Genomic DNA, 20727 nt, shown 5'->3' on the forward strand with positions numbered 1-20727 from the left:
AGAGACAGAGAGAGAGAGAGAGAGAGAGAGAGAGAGAGAGAGAGAGAGAGAGAGAGAGAGAGAGAGAGAGATGCAAAATTAAAGTTTCCATGGAGCTTAACGAAATCAGATTACAGATCACTGCCTTCTCTCTCTCGCTTACATCCCAGTCACAGGGGCTGGAGTCATGTGCCAACTGCTGGACAGGTTGTGTAACTGCAGCTTTGTGTAACTTGCTAAAAAAACAACTTGGTAGTGATCATATACATCCATTTATTTTGTCACAATTGACATGCACACAACATGCACACAACATGCACACAACATACATACAACATACACACAACATACACACAACATACATACAACATGCACACAACATACACACAACATACATACAACATGCACACAACATACACACAGACATACACACAACATATATACAACATGCACACAACATACACACAGACATACATACAACATACACACAACATACACACAGACATACATACAACATACACACAACATACACACAGACATACATACAACATACACACAACATACACACAACATACACACAACATACACACAGACATACATACATTTAGCAATAAAGCAAGTATTTTCAAATCTAGTTTAAAATCAGTCCTAGATGTATAAATCAGAGATTCGGGATACCTGACAGAGATTCATGCAGGTCAGTTAAGAACAAATAGTTCTTTCCAATGTCTGCCTGTAAAACTGCTCCTCTCCTCCCCCAGGTGAATGGAGGCCAATGGTTGAGGCAGCTCTATAAACATTTGACATGTGGCTAATAACATCATCCATTCACTAATGAATTCATCCTCCTCTCCTCCCCCAGGTGAATGGAGGCCAATGGTTGAGGCAGCTCTATAAACATTTGACATGTGGCTAATAACATCATCCATTCACTAATGAATTCATCCTCCTCTCCTCCCCCAGGTGAATGGAGGCCAATGGTTGAGGCAGCTCTATAAACATTTGACATGTGGCTAATAACATCATCCATTCACTAATGAATTCATCCTCCTCTCCTCCCCCAGGTGAATGGAGGCCAATGGTTGAGGCAGCTCTATAAACATTTGACATGTGGCTAATAACATCATCCATTCACTAATGAATTCATCCTCCTCTCCTCCCCCAGGTGAATGGAGGCCAATGGTTGAGGCAGCTCTATAAACATTTGACATGTGGCTAATAACATCATCCATTCACTAATGAATTCATCCTCCTCTCCTCCCCAGGTGAATGGAGGCCAATGGTTGAGGCAGCTCTATAAACATTTGACATGTGGCTAATAACATCATCCATTCACTAATGAATTCATCCTCCTCTCCTCCCCAGGTGAATGGAGGCCAATGGTTGAGGCAGCTCTATAAACATTTGACATGTGGCTAATAACATCATCCATTCACTAATGAATTCATCCTCCTCTCCTCCCCAGGTGAATGGAGGTGTCATGTTTTGTCATTTATTATCATGTCTTGTCCCTGTGCTTCCCATTCTATTCGTTTTCCTCTGCTGGTCTTATTAGGTTCTTTCCCTCTTTCTATCCCTCTCTCTCCCCTCCCTCTCTCACTCTCTCGCTCTCTCTTCTCTCTATCGTTCCGTTCCTGCTCCCAGCTGTTCCTATTCCCCTAATCATCATTTAGTCTTCCCACACCTGTTCCCGATCCTTTTCCCTGATTAGAGTCCCTATTTCTCTTCTTGTTTTCCGTTTCTGCCCTGTCGGTTCCTTGTCTAGAATTCACCGTGCTGTGTTTGTGTATCGCCCTGTCGTGTCGTGTTTCCCTCAGATTCTGCGTGGTGAGCAGGTGTCTGAGTCTGTTTGGTTCAAGTGCCTTCCCGAGGCAACCTGCTGTTCACCTGCTGTTCAAGATCGAGTCTCCAGTTTGTCCTCGTCATTTCGAGTGAAAGTTGTGTTTTTTTTGATTGTATTTACTTTACTGGATTAAAGACTCTGTTTTCGCCAAGTCGCTTTTGGGTCCTCTTTCACCTGCATGACAGAAGGAACCGACCAAAGAATGGACCCAGCGACTTCAGACGCTCGTAACACTGCCGTCGAGATCCAAGGAGCCATGCTCGGCAGACACGAGCAGGAATTGTCTGCTGCTCGCCATGCCGTGGAGAACCTGGCCGCTCAGGTTTCCGACCTCTCTGGACAGTTCCAGAATCTTCGTCTCGTGCCACCTGTTACTTCCTGGCCTGCCGAGCCTCCAGAACCTAGGATTAATAACCCACCTTGCTACTCCGGGCAGCCCACTGAGTGCCGCTCCTTTCTCACGCAGTGTGAGATTGTGTTCTCTCTCCAACCCAACACATACTCTAGAGAGAGAGCTCGGGTTGCTTACGTCATTTCACTCCTTACTGGCCGGGCCCGAGAGTGGGGCACAGCTATCTGGGAGGCAAGGGCTGATTGTTCTAACAATTACCAGAACTTTAAAGAGGAGATGATTCGGGTTTTTGACCGTTCAGTTTTTGGTGGGGAGGCTTCTAGGGTCCTGGCTTCCCTATGCCAAGGTGATCGATCCATAACGGATTACTCTATAGAGTTTCGTACTCTTGCTGCCTCTAGTGACTGGAACGAGCCGGCGCTGCTCGCTCGTTTTCTGGAGGGACTCCACACAGTGGTCAAAGATGAGATTCTCTCTCGGGAGGTTCCTTCCAGTGTGGACTCTTTGATTGCTCTCGCCATCCGCATAGAACGACGGGTAGATCTTCGTCACCAGGCTCGTGGAAGAGAGCTCGCATCAACGGTGTTTCCCTGCTCCGCATCGCAACCATCTCCCTCCTCTGGCTCTGAGACTGAGCCCATGCAGCTGGGAGGGATTCGCATCTCGACTAAGGAGAGGGAACGGAGGATCACCAACCGCCTGTGCCTCTATTGCGGATTTGATGGACATTTTGTTAATTCATGTCCAGTAAGAGGCCAGAGCCCATCAGTAAGCGGAGGGCTACTGGTGAGCGCTACTACTCAGGTCTCTTCATCTAGATCTTGTACTACTATGTCGGTCCATCTACGCTGGACCGGTTCGGGTGCTACATGCAGTGCCTTGATTGACTCTGGGGCTGAGGGTTGTTTCATGGACGAAGCATGGGTTCGGAAACATAACATTCCTTTCAGACAGTTAGACAAGCCTACGCCCATGTTTGCCTTAGATGGTAGTCATCTTCCCAGTATCAGATTTGAGACACTACCTTTAACTCTCACAGTATCTGGTAACCACAGTGAGACTATTTCTTTTTTGATTTTTCGTTCACCTTTCACACCTGTTGTTTTGGGTCATCCCTGGCTAGTATGTCATAATCCTTCTATTAATTGGTCTTGTAATTCTATCCTATCCTGGAACGTATCTTGTCATGTGAAGTGCTTAATGTCTGCCATCCCTCCCATTTCTTCTGTCCCCACTTCTCAGGAGGAACCTGGCGATTTGACAGGAGTGCCGGAGGAATATCATGATCTGCGCACGGTCTTCAGTCGGTCCCGAGCCAACTCCCTTCCTCCTCACCGGTCGTATGATTGTAGTATTGATCTCCTTCCGGGGACCACTCCTCCTCGGGGTAGACTATACTCTCTGTCGGCTCCCGAACGTAAGGCTCTCGAGGATTATTTATCTGTGTCTCTTGACGCCGGTACCATAGTGCCTTCTTCCTCTCCGGCCGGGGCGGGGTTCTTTTTGTTAAGAAGAAGGACGGTACTCTGCGCCCCTGCGTGGATTATCGAGGGCTGAATGACATAACGGTTAAGAATCGTTATCCGCTTCCCCTTATGTCATCAGCCTTCGAGATTCTGCAGGGAGCCAGGTGCTTTACTAAGTTGGACCTTCGTAACGCTTACCATCTCGTGCGCATCAGAGAGGGGGACGAGTGGAAAACGGCGTTTAACACTCCGTTAGGGCATTTTGAGTACCGGGTTCTGCCGTTTGGTCTCGCCAATGCGCCAGCTGTTTTTCAGGCATTAGTTAATGATGTTCTGAGAGACATGCTGAACATCTTTGTTTTTGTCTATCTTGACGATATCCTGATTTTTTCACCGTCACTCGAGATTCATGTTCAGCACGTTCGACGTGTTCTACAGCGCCTTTTAGAGAATTGTCTCTACGTAAAGGCTGAAAAGTGCTCTTTTCATGTCTCCTCCGTTACTTTTCTCGGTTCCGTTATTTCCGCTGAAGGCATTCAGATGGATTCCGCTAAGGTCCAAGCTGTCAGTGATTGGCCCGTTCCAAGGTCACGTGTCGAGTTGCAGCGCTTTTAGGTTTCGCTAATTTCTATCGGCGTTTCATTCGTAATTTCGGTCAAGTTGCTGCCCCTCTCACAGCTCTTACTTCTGTCAAGACGTGTTTTAAGTGGTCCGGTTCCGCCCAGGGAGCTTTTGATCTTCTAAAAGAACGTTTTACGTCCGCTCCTATCCTCGTTACTCCTGACGTCACTAGACAATTCATTGTCGAGGTTGACGCTTCAGAGGTAGGCGTGGGAGCCATTCTATCCCAGCGCTTCCAGTCTGACGATATAAGGTTCATCCTTGCGCTTATTTTTCTCATCGCCTGTCGCCATCTGAGCGCAACTATGATGTGGGTAACCGTGAACTGCTCGCCATCCGCTTAGCCCTAGGCGAATGGCGACAGTGGTTGAGGGGGCGACCGTTCCTTTTGTCGTTTGGACAGACCATAAGAACCTTGAGTACATCCGTTCTGCCAAACGACTTAATGCCCGTCAAGCTCGTTGGGCGTTGTTTTTCGCTCGTTTGAGTTTGTGATTTCTTACCGTCCGGGTAGCAAGAACACCAAGCCTGATGCCTTATCCCGTCTGTTTAGTTCTTCTGTGGCTTCTACTGATCCCGAGGGGATTCTTCCTTATGGGCGTGTTGTCGGGTTGACAGTCTGGGGAATTGAAAGACAGGTTAAGCAAGCACTCACGCACACTGCGTCGCCGCGCGCTTGTCCTAGTAACCTCCTTTTCGTTCCTGTTTCCACTCGTCTGGCTGTTCTTCAGTGGGCTCACTCTGCCAAGTTAGCTGGTCATCCCGGTGTTCGAGGCACTCTTGCGTCTATTCGCCAGCGCTTTTGGTGGCCGACTCAGGAGCGTGACACGCGCCGTTTCGTGGCTGCTTGTTCGGACTGCGCGCAGACTAAGTCGGGTAACTCTCCTCCTGCCGGTCGTCTCAGACCGCTCCCCATTCCTTCTCGACCATGGTCTCACATCGCCCTAGACTTCATTACCGGTCTGCCTTTGTCTGCGGGGAAGACTGTGATTCTTACGGTTGTCGATAGGTTCTCTAAGGCGGCACATTTCATTCCCCTCGCTAAACTTCCTTCCGCTAAGGAGACGGCACAAATCATTATCGAGAATGTGTTCAGAATTCATGGCCTCCCGTTAGACGCCGTTTCAGACAGAGGCCCGCAATTCACGTCACAGTTTTGGAGGGAGTTCTGTCGTTTGATTGGTGCGTCCGTCAGTCTCTCTTCCGGGTTTCATCCCCAGTCTAACGGTCAAGCAGAGAGGGCCAATCAGACGATTGGTCGCATACTACGCAGCCTTTCTTTCAGAAACCCTGCGTCTTGGGCAGAACAGCTCCCCTGGGCAGAATACGCTCACAATTCGCTTCCTTCGTCTGCTACCGGGTTATCTCCGTTTCAGAGTAGTCTGGGTTACCAGCCTCCTCTGTTCTCATCCCAGCTTGCCGAGTCCAGCGTTCCCTCCGCTCAAGCGTTTGTCCAACGTTGTGAGCGCACCTGGAGGAGGGTGAGGTCTGTACTTTGCCGTTACAGGGCACAGACTGTGAGAGCCGCCAATAAACGCAGGATTAAGAGTCCAAGGTATTGTTGCGGCCAGAGAGTGTGGCTTTCCACTCGCAACCTTCCCCTTACGACAGCTTCTCGTAAGTTGACTCCGCGGTTCATTGGTCCGTTCCGTGTCTCCCAGGTCGTCAATCCTGTCGCTGTGCGACTGCTTCTTCCGCGACATCTTCGTCGCGTCCATCCTGTCTTCCATGTCTCCTGTGTTAAGCCCTTTCTTCGCACCCCCGTTCGTCTTCCCTCCCCCCCCTCCCGTCCTTGTCGAGAGCGCACCTATTTACAAGGTACATAAGATCATGGACATGCGTTCTCGGGGACGGGGTCACCAATACTTAGTGGATTGGGAGGGTTACGGTCCTGAGGAGAGGAGTTGGGTTCCGTCTCGGGACGTGCTGGACCGTTCACTCATTGATGATTTCCTCCGTTGCCGCCAGGATTCCTCCTCGAGTGCGCCAGGAGGCGCTCGGTGAGTGGGGGGGTACTGTCATGTTTTGTCATTTATTATCATGTCTTGTCCCTGTGCTTCCCATTCTATTCGTTTTCCTCTGCTGGTCTTATTAGGTTCTTTCCCTCTTTCTATCCCTCTCTCTCCCCCCTCCCTCTCTCACTCTCTCGCTCTCTCTTCTCTCTATCGTTCCGTTCCTGCTCCCAGCTGTTCCTATTCCCCTAATCATCATTTAGTCTTCCCACACCTGTTCCCGATCCTTTTCCCTGATTAGAGTCCCTATTTCTCTTCTTGTTTTCCGTTTCTGCCCTGTCGGTTCCTTGTCTAGAATTCACCGTGCTGTGTTTGTGTATCGCCCTGTCGTGTCGTGTTTCCCTCAGATGCTGCGTGGTGAGCAGGTGTCTGAGTCTGTTTGGTTCAAGTGCCTTCCCGAGGCAACCTGCTGTTCACCTGCTGTTCAAGATCGAGTCTCCAGTTTGTCCTCGTCATTTCGAGTGAAAGTTGTGTTTTTTTTTATTGTATTTACTTTACTGGATTAAAGACTCTGTTTTCGCCAAGTCGCTTTTGGGTCCTCTTTCACCTGCATGACAGGAGGCCAATGGTTGAGGCAGCTCTATAAACATTTGACATGTGGCTAATAACATCATCCATTCACTAATGAATTCATCCTCCTCTCCTCCCCCAGGTGAATGGAGGCCAATGGTTGAGGCAGCTCTATAAACATTTGACATGTGGCTAATAACATCATCCATTCACTAATGAATTCATCCTCCTCTCCTCCCCCAGGTGAATGGAGGCCAATGGTTGAGGCAGCTCTATAAACATTTTACATGTGGCTAATAACATCATCCATTCACTAATGAATTCATCCTCCTCTCCTCCCCCAGGTGAATGGAGGCCAATGGTTGAGGCAGCTCTATAAACATTTGACATGTGGCTAATAACATCATCCATTCACTCATGAATTCATCCTCCTCTCCTCCCCCAGGTGAATGGAGTGAACATCGAGGCGTTGAGACACTCAGAGGTGGTGGCGTTTATACGTGGCGGGGGGGACGAGACACGCCTCCTGGTGGTCGACGCGGAAACAGACGAGCTGTTCAAGAGGCTCGGGGTCACGCCCACCAGCACACATGTCAGAGGTCAAAGGATGTCTCTCTCTCTCTCTCTCTCTCTCTCTCTCTCTCTCTCTCTCTCTCTCTCTCTCTCTCTCTCTCTCTCTCTCTCTCTCTCTCTCTCTCTCTCTCTCTCTCTCTCTCTCTCTCTCTCTCTCTCTCTCTCTCTCATCCACACACACGACTCATATTTGCATCTAAACCATTAATGACCACAAACATACTTCCGTTTGAAGGATTCATCTCTAAGGATTTTGTCAAGTTGCTCATGTGGTTTGTTCCTGCGTTCCAGAGGTCTATGTGGACGAGCCAATGACAGACAGCGCCCCACCCACCCCCTCTTCAACCACTGATCTCCCTCCAATGGATCCACCAATCATCAACGTCACCCTGACGGGCTCACCAATCACAAACGGCTCGCCCAATTCACAGACCAAATCCCAGTACTCACGTGGCTCGACTACCCAATCAGAATTCAGCAGCTCAGACATGAGCATTCAGGTGTGTATGTGTGTGTGTATCCTGTAGTAAATTCATGGTTTGTTGTATGTAATATGTAAAATGTATGTAACACATATGTAACACGTATGTAATATGTGCAGAACTGGGTTCAAATACTATTTCAAATATCTCAGTTACTTTCACATACATTCAAAGTAAGTATTCAAATATATTTTATTGGAAAAGACAAGTAGTTTAATATTTTGTATGTATTTTGAAAATACACAAATACACTGACTCAAATACACTGCCATACATTTAACTCAGGTATTTGAAAATAGTATTTGAAATAAGTATTTGAAAATAGTATTTGAAATAAGTATTTGAAAATACTCTCAAATACAATTTGGTAGACTATTTGGTTTTTACAAATAAACATTAAAATACTCAAATAAAATGACTGGTTTTGGGCTGTGTATTTATTTTTTTAACTAAAAAGTTGAATCATCAAATATTCAAATAATATGTGTATCTGAATACGTGTGTGTGTGTGTGTGTGTGTGTGTGTGTGTGTGTGTGTGTGTGTGTGTGTGTGTGTGTGTGTGTGTGTGTGTGTGTGTGTGTGTGTGTGTGTGTGTGTGTGTGTGTGTGTGTATCTGAATACCTGTGTGTGTGTGTGTGTGTGTGTGTGTGTGTGTGTGTGTGTGTGTGTGTGTGTGTGTGTGTGTGTGTGTGTGTGTGTGTGTGTGTGTGTGTGTGTGTGTGTGTGTGTGTGTGTGTGTGTGTGTATCTCTCTAGGTCCCTGAGGATTATGAACGCCGTGTTTCAGACCCGTTCCTGGACAGCGGACTGCATCTGAGCCCCACGGCAGCCGAGGCCAAAGAGAGGGCCCAACACGGCAAGAAGAGAGCGCCCCCTATGGACTGGAGCAAGAAACAGGAGATCTTCAGCAACTTCTGAGAACCACACAGAACCACACAGAACCTTCACAACAATGTTCTTAAGGCCCTCAAGGTTGATAAAGGTCTGTCACAGGGACACACCACAACCAATGTTGGCCGTGCGCAGTAGATCATCAGCCCGGAGACAATTTCATCGTGGGAAATTAATAGAAAAAGGCAGCCAATGTTCTGTGGTGAGAGGCGATTCGTTATGGTGTGTCATGTGACAGAGCTTCACCAGCCAATGTTCTGTGGTGAGAGGTGATTCGTTATGGTGTGTCATGTGACAGAGCTTCACCAGCCAATGTTCTGTGGTGAGAGGTGATTCGTTATGGTGTGTCATGTGACAGAGCTTCACCAGCCAATGTTCTGTGGTGAGAGGTGATTCGTTATGGTGTGTCATGTGACAGAGCTTCACCAGCCAATGTTCTGTGGTGAGAGGTGATTCGTTATGGTGTGTCATGTGACAGAGCTTCACCAGCCAATCAAGATAAAAGGCTGCAGTGGCTCTGAAACAACTCTGAGAAAAACACAGAAAGCCTCTGTCCCCGGCAGGATCTGAAACCTGGTCTCCCACGGGACAAACCAACATCTTAACCATGAGACAAAGAGGAAATTCCCTTCGGTCTGAGGGCCAACACTTATTGTGAAGTCACAACCGGGGCTCCCTCATCACGTGACCATGAGCAGCCATGACCGCCCCATGTCCGCTACACCTCCATATACCACGACTAGGGATTATTACAGTACCTTGGGATGAGGATAAATCATGTTGATGTATTTAGCCAGGATAATTGACTCAGTTCCACTTGTCTCCATGGCTCTTGTTTCCATGGCTCTGTTTCCATGGCTCCTAAACGTTTCTCAGAGCTGTGACTTTACTGAAAGTTTTTTTTCCTTCTACAGCAACTAGTAAGAAACATTCACTGGCCCAACCGCCACACCGAACCTCACCTCTTCACCCTCCACAGATAAACAGGGTGGATTGTTTCCCAAAAGACTGAGATGTGGGCCCGTATCCACAAAGTGTCTCAAAGTAGGAGTACTGATCTAGGATCAGTTTTGAGTTATTATTTTTTTATGTCATAATGAATACAATAAATTGTATAGGGAAGGGTCTGATCCTAGTTTTATTAGATCTCACTGACTGAGGTAAGAGCGTCAGGACACCACAACATCCGGGCGGCTTACAGATGTGACCCCTGTGGCCGGGTCTTCCTCTCGCGGATTGGACTTCACGGTCACAGCAGATGCTGCGCTAAGATCTAACTCCAAGGCACAATAAATCTATGGTTTCACGAGACTGCGATGCCGACCGCTATTGTCCAGAGTTCCAGACGGAACTCTATTCAGGTCATATTGAACCCTTTTTGGTTCCACATAGAACCTCTTGTTCCACATAGAACCTCTTGTTCCAAATAGAACTCTTGAAAGGCTGCTGTTTGGAACCTAAAGGGGTTATCGTCTGACCTGACCAGGTTCTACCTGGTACCTTTTCCAAAGGGTTCTACAGGGACAAATGGTTCTACATAGCCCTTTTGAGAGTATAGAAGCGAGCTTCTCGGATGTATAAATGAGGTACGTAGGAACCACATCACGTCAGAGACACGGACGTCTGAATGATGGACAGACTGAGGGGATGAATCAAAGTCACCTGACCGTGAGATGAAGAGAGTCTGAGAAACAGAGACACGGACGTCTGAATGATGGACAGACTGAGGGGATGAATCAAAGTCACCTGACCGTGAGATGAAGAGAGTCTGAGAAACAGAGACGAGGACGTCTGAATGATGGACAGACTGAGGGGATGAATCAAAGTCACCTGACCGTGAGATGAAGAGAGTCTGAGAAACAGAGACACGGACGTCTGAATGATGGACAGACTGAGGGGATGAATCAAAGTCACCTGACCGTGAGATGAAGAGAGTCTGAGAAACAGAGACACGGACGTCTGAATGATGGACAGACTGAGGGGATGAATCAAAGTCACCTGACCGTGAGATGAAGAGAGTCTGAGAAACAGAGACACGGACGTCTGAATGATGGACAGACTGAGGGGATGAATCAAAGTCACCTGACCGTGAGATGAAGAGAGTCTGAGAAACAGAGACACGGACGTCTGAATGATGGACAGACTGAGGGGATGAATCAAAGTCACCTGACCGTGAGATGAAGAGAGTCTGAGAAACAGAGACACGGACGTCTGAATGAGTGTGATGAGCGTCATAGAGGGAGAGAAGGAAAGTCCAGGATCTCAATGGATTTTCAGATGAAGAGATACGAGTTACTGAAGTCCTGTGTGATGAGTGAAGAGGAGACACGTTGGGAATTGGGTGCATTGCATTGGGTTGACTGAACTCTACTGCAGAAATGTTGCCTAAACTGCAGAGAGAGACTTGTGTCAATGTGTTGGCCAACAAATGCCTGAACGGTTAGCCATTAAGATAAAAACACATGTGATTATGACTGAGTTATATTATTCTGTGATATTATTAGCAATTTGTTTACAAACTGTGTTCTTCTAGTATTTAAATATTTGGTTTTTATTCTGTTACAATGTCCGGTTAGAAAGTAAGACATCCCCAGTTAGCTTTGTCTGTCTCTGCTGTCCAGAACAGAACTCTGAGTTGAAGGAGGAAATGCTTTGTCTGTCTCTGCTGTCCAGAACAGAACTCTGAGTTGAAGGAGGAAATGCTTTGTCTGTCTCTGCTGTCCAGAACAGAACTCTGAGTTGAAGGACGAAATGCTTTGTCTGTCTCTGCTGTCCAGAACAGAACTCTGAGTTGAAGGACGAAATGCTTTGTCTGTCTCTGCTGTCCAGAACAGAACTCTGAGTTGAAGGAGGAAATGCTTTGTCTGTCTCTGCTGTCCAGAACAGAACTCTGAGTTGAAGGAGGAAATGCTTTGTCTGTCTCTGCTGCCCAGAACAGAACTCTGAGTTGAAGGAGGAAATGTGAGGATCTTAACCTTAAAGGTTAAGCTCTAGATATGTTTATATTTGTTGAATCATATTATTGTTTGTGGTTGTATCCCACTTTCATTGTCCTCAAACATTCATCTCTTTTTAGAGGAATTAATAAATGGATCCATTTTAGTTCGTTTGACTAGCTGGATACGAAGCTAAGCTAGTTTCAGTGCAGACCGATGTCTCATTGCCGGAGTCAATCAGATCAGCGCTAGATCTGCATTGTAGCACGGATGACATTTAAAGGTAATTAACAATTAAGCCGACATGTGCAGAATTTGCCGTGAATGCGGTCTTCTGCGATCGCGGGAACTTTCCCTTTAAATGGTGAATAGCTGACAAAGAGTGATCGGATTGAATCCCGGCTTTACTTTTAATTTGATCATCCCTCCAGTTGTAGATTTGTATCCAATGTAACTAATTTACTTTTAATTTGATAATCTCTCCAGTTGTAGATTTGTATCTAATGTAACTTAGTTACTTTTAATTTGATCATCCCTCCAGTTGTAGATTTGTATCCAATGTAACTAATTTACTTTTAATTTGATAATCTCTCCAGTTGTAGATTTGTATCTAATGTAACTTAGTTACTTTTAATTTGATCATCTCTCCAGTTGTAGATTTGTATCTAATGTAACTAAGTTACTTTAAATTTGATAATCTCTCCAGTTGTAAATATGAATATACTGTAACCAAGGCTATTATTTGAACACAAAGTGGACTGGACATTAATATGAAATAAAATGACAAAATAAATGTATAATACTGTCGTTATGTATTGTTGTAGATGAGCAGTGGTATGGTTTCTCTCCATCTCTTCACAATTAATATGATCTAGAATAATTCTTAAATGTGTTTTGAGGGGACATTTTCTCACATATTTTAAAGTGATATATGGTAGATAGATCCCACTTGTCAAAGGCAGTGATGCCAAACATGTAGACATGTGAAAATTGAAAGCAGGAACAAGTGTATGGTCTCACTAGCTCAGAGATGTGCAGTTACATGCTGTGGCCACCAGATGGAGACAACTCCCCAGTCAATGAATTACAGGGGCAGTCTTTATTATTATTATGATAAGCACATTGAACCGCATGTGTTGTATATAATGTGCTGTATAAATAACGTTTGATTAATTGATTCAACAGAGACATGCTAAACAGTGGTCTTCTCAGGAGGATGTAACCGACAGAACATTCAGATGGAAATGTATCATGTAGAACAGAAATTATTGCCTGTCCAATAGAACAGAAATTGGTGTGAACTCTATTCAATCTATTTCTATCTGCAACGTTCAAAGTGTTTCACGTCCCTGAATACACCCCAGAAGTAGGATGAAGTTGCCCATAGACACTGATGTAAGGCCAGCTGTGTATTAGACTCCCCTAATGATTAATGATTGAGTTGTGAGTGGTGTAACCTGATCTGAGACCTGTGTCTAAGGGGGGCCATGCTGCAGGAAGTGATAGAGGAGCCTTAACAACAGAGTTGTGAGCAATGTTCCCTTTAATATTCTTTCCGGGGCTGAGCAAATTTCAGGTCCAGCACGCGTTTACTGTGGACACTGAGGCTGTACCTGCTTTAATTGACTATTTTAACAGTGGCCAAGAAGCCCAGTGTGTCTATTTGTAGACCAACCAGAGGGGTCTACCATCAAAAACAATGGAGAAAATGCATCTCATAACATTTTAACATGGAAATAGCTGTTCTATCATTCAGCCTACAGTAGCAGCCAATGTGTGGTGTTCAATGTTGGCTACATTCTATGAGACGTTTGAAAAACACATTCAGGGCTTGTTGACATGAACCTGTTTATCCACTTGTCCTTCAGACAAGGAGGCGACTGAAAATGTTGTTGAGTCGTTTGATGCAAGAAACCACTTTATGAAATAAAATGCATTATTATTCTCATCCCATTATTACAGAGAATCAGACTAATTATGCTTCCCTCTGCCGATTGGCTACTTAGCTTATTCAAGCCTGTCTCAAAATACAACACTACCCCTTTAAGACAAACAAGCTCTTTACCGGACTTGCTTTTCAAATTATGTCTAGAAATGCACACGTGTTGTGTCTTGTAGGAAACAAACACTCCCCTACTGCTGACTCAAACGTATCTATAACTGGGCTAATAACAACTGATCTATAACTGGGCTAATAACAACTGATCTATAACTGGGCTAATAACAACTGATCTATAACTGGGCTAATAACAACTGATCTATAACTGGGCTAATAACAACTGATCTATAACTGGGCTAATAACAACTGATCTATAACTGGGCTAATAACAACTGATCTATAACTGGGCTAATAACAACTGATCTATAACTGGGCTAATAACAACTGATCTATAACTGGGCTAATAACAACTGATCTATAACTGGGCTAATAACAACTGATCTATAACTGGGCTAATAACAACTGATCTATAACTGGGCTAATAACAACTGATCTATAACTGGGCTAATAACAACTGATCTATAACTGGGCTAATAACAACTGATCTATAACTGGGATAATAACAACTGATCTATAACTGGGCTAATAACAACTGATCTATAACTGGGCTAATAACAACTGATCTATAACTGGGCTAATAACAACTGATCTATAACTGGGCTAATAACAACTGATCTATAACTGGGCTAATAACAACTGATCTATAACTGGGCTAATAACAACTGATCTATAACTGGGCTAATAACAACTGATCTATAACTGGGCTAATAACAACTGATCTATAACTGGGCTAATAACAACTGATCTATAACTGGGCTAATAACAACTGATCTATAACTGGGCTAATAACAACTGATCTATAACTGGGCTAATAACAACTGATCTATAACTGGGCTAATAACAACTGATCTATAACTGGGCTAATAACAACTGATCTATAACTGGGCTAATAACAACTGATCTATAACTGGGCTAATAACAACTGATCTATAACTGGGCTAATAACAACTGATCTATAACTGGGCTAATAACAACTGATCTATAACTGGGCTAATAACAACTGATCTATAACTGGGATCTATAATAACAACTGATCTATAACTGGGCTAATAACAACTGATCTATAACTGGGCTAATAACAACTGATCTATAACTGGGCTAATAACAACTGATCTATAACTGGGCTAATAACAACTGATCTATAACTGGGCTAATAACAACTGATCTATAACTGGGCTAATAACAACTGATCTATAACTGGGCTAATAACAACTGATCTATAACTGGGCTAATAACAACTGATCTATAACTGGGCTAATAACAACTGATCTATAACTGGGCTAATAACAACTGATCTATAACTGGGCTAATAACAACTGATCTATAACTGGGCTAATAACAACTGATCTATATAACTGGGCTAATAACAACTGATCTATAACTGGGCTAATAACAACTGATCTATAACTGGGCTAATAACAACTGATCTATAACTGGGCTAATAACAACTGATCTATAACTGGGCTAATAACAACTGATCTATAACTGGGCTAATAACAACTGATCTATAACTGGGCTAATAACAACTGATCTATAACTGGGCTAATAACAACTGATCTATAACTGGGCTAATAACAACTGATCTATAACTGGGCTAATAACAACTGATCTATAACTGGGCTAATAACAACTGATCTATAACTGGGCTAATAACAACTGATCTATAACTGGGCTAATAACAACTGATCTATAACTGGGATAATAACAACTGATCTATAACTGGGCTAATAACAACTGATCTATAACTGGGCTAATAACAACTGATCTATAACTGGGCTAATAACAACTGATCTATAACTGGGCTAATAACAACTGATCTATAACTGGGATAATAACTCACTAACTAGCAAAGGATATGAACAAATGTGCACAGGTGGCTACATGCATCTCTCTCTTTGATCTCAAAACAAGCTCATCTACTCGCGACCGCTGATTCTGTAAAGACAGGCACGTTCAACGTGAAGGCACAGGTATGGTAGTGGTTTATTTGCATATAGGCCTTACTGCAGCTCTGATTGGTTACGGCGCTGTTTAGACTAGAGTGAGTTCTGTCTACAACAAAGTCTCTTGAATCGTTGGTTTTGTTTCGGTATGTTGCATTGAAAGTAGCTAATATTGCGTTGATTCGATCACAATTCCCACAGTAAAGGGTTGATAGTGTTTAACTAACGGGGAGAACTAGACAGTTGAGGAAGGTTCCATCTCGTGCTTCTCTGCACCGGCTGGTTTTATTTCTGCGCAGAAGCCGTCCCTGGGGAGCTGCGCACATTGGTTGTGAGTGGTGGAACCTGATCCTAGACCTGTGTCTCAGGGGGCCGTGTTGCAGGAAGTGATAGAGCAGCCTGAACAACAGCTGCTTAATGACACACAGTATCTGCTAGAAGGGGCAACAACAGCATTGGAGGAGGACAAACACTGTACAGACAAACAGGAAGTCTAACACATTTACACATGAAAAGGCAAACACATAAAACAAGTTCACTGTAAACACACACTCTTTCTCTCTCCCTGTAGGTGTTTACGCGGGTGTGTGCGATGGTGTGTTTACGCGGGTGTGTGTGTGCGCTGGTGTGTGTTTACGTGTGTGTGCGTAGCGTTCAGCCTCATTTCCCCCCATGACTTTCGTGCTGGTTTATTGAGCTTGATTTTACAAAGCAGCTCTTCACAGACATGGCAATGTAACACATGGCAATGTAACACATGGCAATGTATATAGACTGGCAGACAGTCTTTCAACAGCATAGTGTGTGTTGTCTTTCATCAGTGAGTGTTTATGAGCAGTAATATAAACTGTACAAGTCAGAGAGGAACACATGGAGACCACCTGTATCTGTCTCTATTTACCTCTCTCCTTCATTGTCTCAGTCTGTCTCTCTCTCTCTTTACCTCTCCTTCATTGTCTCAGTCTGTCTCTCTCTCTCTTTACCTCTCCTTCATTGTCTCAGTCTGTCTCTCTCTTTACCTCTCTCCTTCATTGTCTCAGTCTGTCTCTCTCTTTACCTCTCTCCTTCATTGTCTCAGTCTGTCTCTCTCTCTTTACCTCTCCTTCATTGTCTCAGTCTGTCTCTCTCTCTCTCTTACCTCTCTCCTCCATTGTCTCAGTCTGTCTCTCTCTCTTTACCTCTCCTTCATTGTCTGTCTGTCTCTCTCTCTTTACCTCTCTCCTTCATTGTCTCAGTCTGTCTCTCTCTTTACCTCTCTCCTTCATTGTCTCAGTCTGTCTCTGTCTCTTTACCTCTCTCCTTCATTGTCTCAGTCTGTCTCTCTCTCTTTACCTCTCTCCTTCATTGTCTCAGTCTGTCTCTCTCTCTTTACCTCTCTCCTTCATTGTCTCAGTCTGTCTCTCTCTCTCTTTACCTCTCCTTCATTGTCTCAGTCTGTCTCTCTCTTTACCTCTCTCCTTCATTGTCTCAGTCTGTCTCTCTCTTTACCTCTCTCCTTCATTGTCTCAGTCTGTCTCTCTCTCTTTACCTCTCCTTCATTGTCTCAGTCTGTCTCTCTCTCTCTCTTACCTCTCTCCTCCATTGTCTCAGTCTGTCTCTCTCTCTTTACCTCTCCTTCATTGTCTGTCTGTCTCTCTCTCTTTACCTCTCTCCTTCATTGTCTCAGTCTGTCTCTCTCTTTACCTCTCCTTCATTGTCTCAGTCTGTCTCTCTTTACCTCTCTCCTTCATTGTCTCAGTCTGTCTCTCTCTTTACCTCTCTCCTTCATTGTCTCAGTCTGTCTCTCTCTTTACCTCTCTCCTTCACTGTCTCAGTCTGTCTCTCTCTTTTACCTCTCTCCTTCATTGTCTCAGTCTGTCTCTCTATTTACATCTCTCCTCCATTGTCTCAGTCTGTCTCTCTCTCTCCTTCATTGTCTCAGTCTGTCTCTCTCTTTACCTCTCCTTCACTGTCTCAGTCTGTCTCTCTCTTTTACCTCTCTCCTTCATTGTCTCAGTCTGTCTCTCTATTTACATCTCTCCTCCATTGTCTCATTCTGTCTCTCTCTCTCCTTCATTGTCTCAGTCTGTCTCTCTCTTTACCTCTCCTTCACTGTCTCAGTCTGTCTCTCTCTTTTACCTCTCTCCTTCATTGTCTCAGTCTGTCTCTCTATTTACATCTCTCCTCCATTGTCTCAGTCTGTCTCTCTCTCTCCTTCATTGTCTCAGTCTGTCTCTCTCTCCTTCATTGTCTCAGTCCTATTCTATTCTGGGGCTGTAATAAAGGTACAATCTCTGACACACACACATTGCAAAAAACCCTTGAGTTAGATAAGGGCGCATACAGACATGGTGTCTTTCTTAGTCAGGCAGCTCCAAAATGCAGGTGTTTCAGCCCAGCCCAGTGCTGTCTGTGGTGGAGGGGCAGCCAGCGGGAATACAGAGCGTAGGCGTTAGTTATCTTCTCTATAGTTGCACCGTGATTGGCTCAGTGTTCTGTCACTCATGGGGACACTATGTCACTGCCAAATCTACAGGGGGAGATCTAGGCAATTCAAGCTCCCTTGGGTGCTGCCATAGATTTACATTAGAAGTGCCCTTCCAAGAAGGCTCAAGGTCATTGGTCACAGATAAAATGATGTCATCATATCTACTGTAGCTTTGATTGGACTGATCATGACAACATACTTTCATAGTCTTAGCTAGCAAGCTGGACAAGCAGTCATCATCATGAATCAAGTTGACCATCTCCCGGCAAATCCTTTTCAATCCTTGTCATATGAAGAGAAATTATAGATACAATGTATCGGTGCTCATCGGCCATTGGACATAAACATTATACAACAAGTCTGAAATCGCAAATTCAACAATGAGTGGTTTGGAAGGAATCGATGGCTAAGTGCAAGCGTTGCAAAGCAATCACTCTTTAGTTTCCCCTGCCTGCTGTTCGGTGGAGAGGGTGTGTGGTTCAAGTCTGGGTTTAAACATCGGTCTGAAAGGGTCTCTTTTCCGAGTTTAAAAGGATAAACATTCACACCCAACACCATGGGCCAGAAAAGGATGAATGCATTGGCCACGCTGCCAATCCAGCATGACTTCTGCTTCATTCAAAACAACTGGGAACTTGGAACTAGGAAATCTCAGACTTTACTGCATTCAAGACAACTGGGAAAAAACGAGCTCTGACTGTGAAAATAAGTTTAGAATTTTATTTTATATAAACTCCCATTTCTACTGGGTGAAATACCACAGTGTCCCATCACAGCAGCAAGATTTGTGACCTGTTGCCACAAGAAAAGGGCAACCTATATTTGTTAATTTATTTTCCCTTTTGTACTTTAAGTATTTGCACATCGTAACAACACTGTGCATAGACATAATATGGCATTATCTATCTATTATTTTGGAACTTTTGTGAGTGTAATGTTTACTGTTCATTTTTATTGTTTATTTATCTTCTGTTTATTATCTATTCACTTGCTTTGGCAACGTTAACATGTTTCCCCTGACAATAAAGACCCTTGAAGTGTAAAGTTGTACAGTGACTTCAGCCTCATTATGGTGTGGCCTTGACTGGTCTCTTATAGTGTATGGCTGTGCAAACACACACACACACACGTACTGTTTCTCTCGTGCTCTCTCTCTCTCCGGAGAAAGGAGGACCTATACCTCTGACGTCAGTCAAAATGAATTCCCTGTCCTGTCAGAGCGCGCTGATCGTTGCCTTTGTTCGCACACACATTAGCAGCTCCAGTCCCGCGTGTCGTAAAAAGACGGGTTAACCGAAAACCTTTCTCCGAGCCACCGGAGAGTGCGAGAAGAACGGAGTAAAAACAAGGTCAAAAAAAAAATGAAAATTGTAAATAGTGTTCAGGATTTTTTCCATTTACAAAATACTTCACCGCGGTAAGTGTCCTATAACCAGAGATGTTGTAGCTTTTTAACACTCCTAGGTCTAAATGTCACACGTTGTAGAGCACCTTAAATCTAGTTGAATATATTGGGATGTGAAGGATATTGTTCAATGTAGTAGCAATTTACTCCCCAGTTACTTTACCCCCTTCTCAGTGCTGGAATACCAAGCGGGCCACGTGCCATTACCGGTGAAATGGAACATGACGCATAGCGAACAGCGCCCTCAGAATTGCTTCGTATTGTGACGAGTAGACCAAAACATTCTTCATCTGCAGGAGTACATTTAGTTGAAGGAGGGAGGGAGAAAGGGCATATTTTGGTACGTCCAGGCTGCGCTTAGACGGAAGGGTTACTGCGGGGCGCCTGGTGCTGCGCTGCAGCGATAGTCTGTGGTTAGGCGACACACACACACACACACACACACACGGAGGCTGGTGGGAGGAGCTATAGGAATTATTAACCTATACCTGGACACCTCACATTAACCTATACCTGGACACCTCACATTAACCTATACCTGGACACCTCACATTAACCTATACCTGGTAACCTCACATTAACCTATACCTGGTAACCTCACATTAACCTGGACCTGGTAACCTCACATTAACCTATACCTGGACCTGGTAACCTCACATTAACCTATACCTGGACCTGGTAACCTCACATTAACCTATACCTGGTAACCTCACATTAACCTATACCTGGTAACCTCACATTAACCTATACCTGGTAACCTCACATTAACCTATACCTGGTAACCTCACATTAACCTATACCTGGACACCTCATATTAACCTATACCTGGACACCTCATATTAACCTATACCTGGACACCTCACATTAACCTATACCTGGACACGGTAACCTCACATTAACCTATACCTGGTAACCTCACATTAACCTATACCTGGTAACCTCACATTAACCTATACCTGGACACCTCATATTAACCTATACCTGGACACCTCATATTAACCTATACCTGGTAACCTCACATTAACCTATACCTGGTAACCTCACATTAACCTATACCTGGTAACCTCACATTAACCTATACCTGGTAACCTCACATTAACCTATACCTGGTAACCTCACATTAACCTATACCTGGTAACCTCACATTAACCTATACCTGGTAACCTCATATTAACCTATACCTGGACA

At 44.5% G+C, this 20727-nt stretch overlaps 1 pseudogene; it reads left to right on the top strand.

The window, feature by feature from the left end:
• The window catches only part of LOC124028116, a 12949-nt pseudogene extending 505 nt beyond the window's left edge, over positions 1 to 12444 (top strand).
• Positions 12445 to 20727: the final 8283 nt, after the last annotated feature.

This window comes from Oncorhynchus gorbuscha, unplaced genomic scaffold (genome assembly GCF_021184085.1).
Source record: "Oncorhynchus gorbuscha isolate QuinsamMale2020 ecotype Even-year unplaced genomic scaffold, OgorEven_v1.0 Un_scaffold_3786, whole genome shotgun sequence".
Classification (NCBI taxonomy): Eukaryota; Metazoa; Chordata; class Actinopteri; order Salmoniformes; family Salmonidae; genus Oncorhynchus; species Oncorhynchus gorbuscha.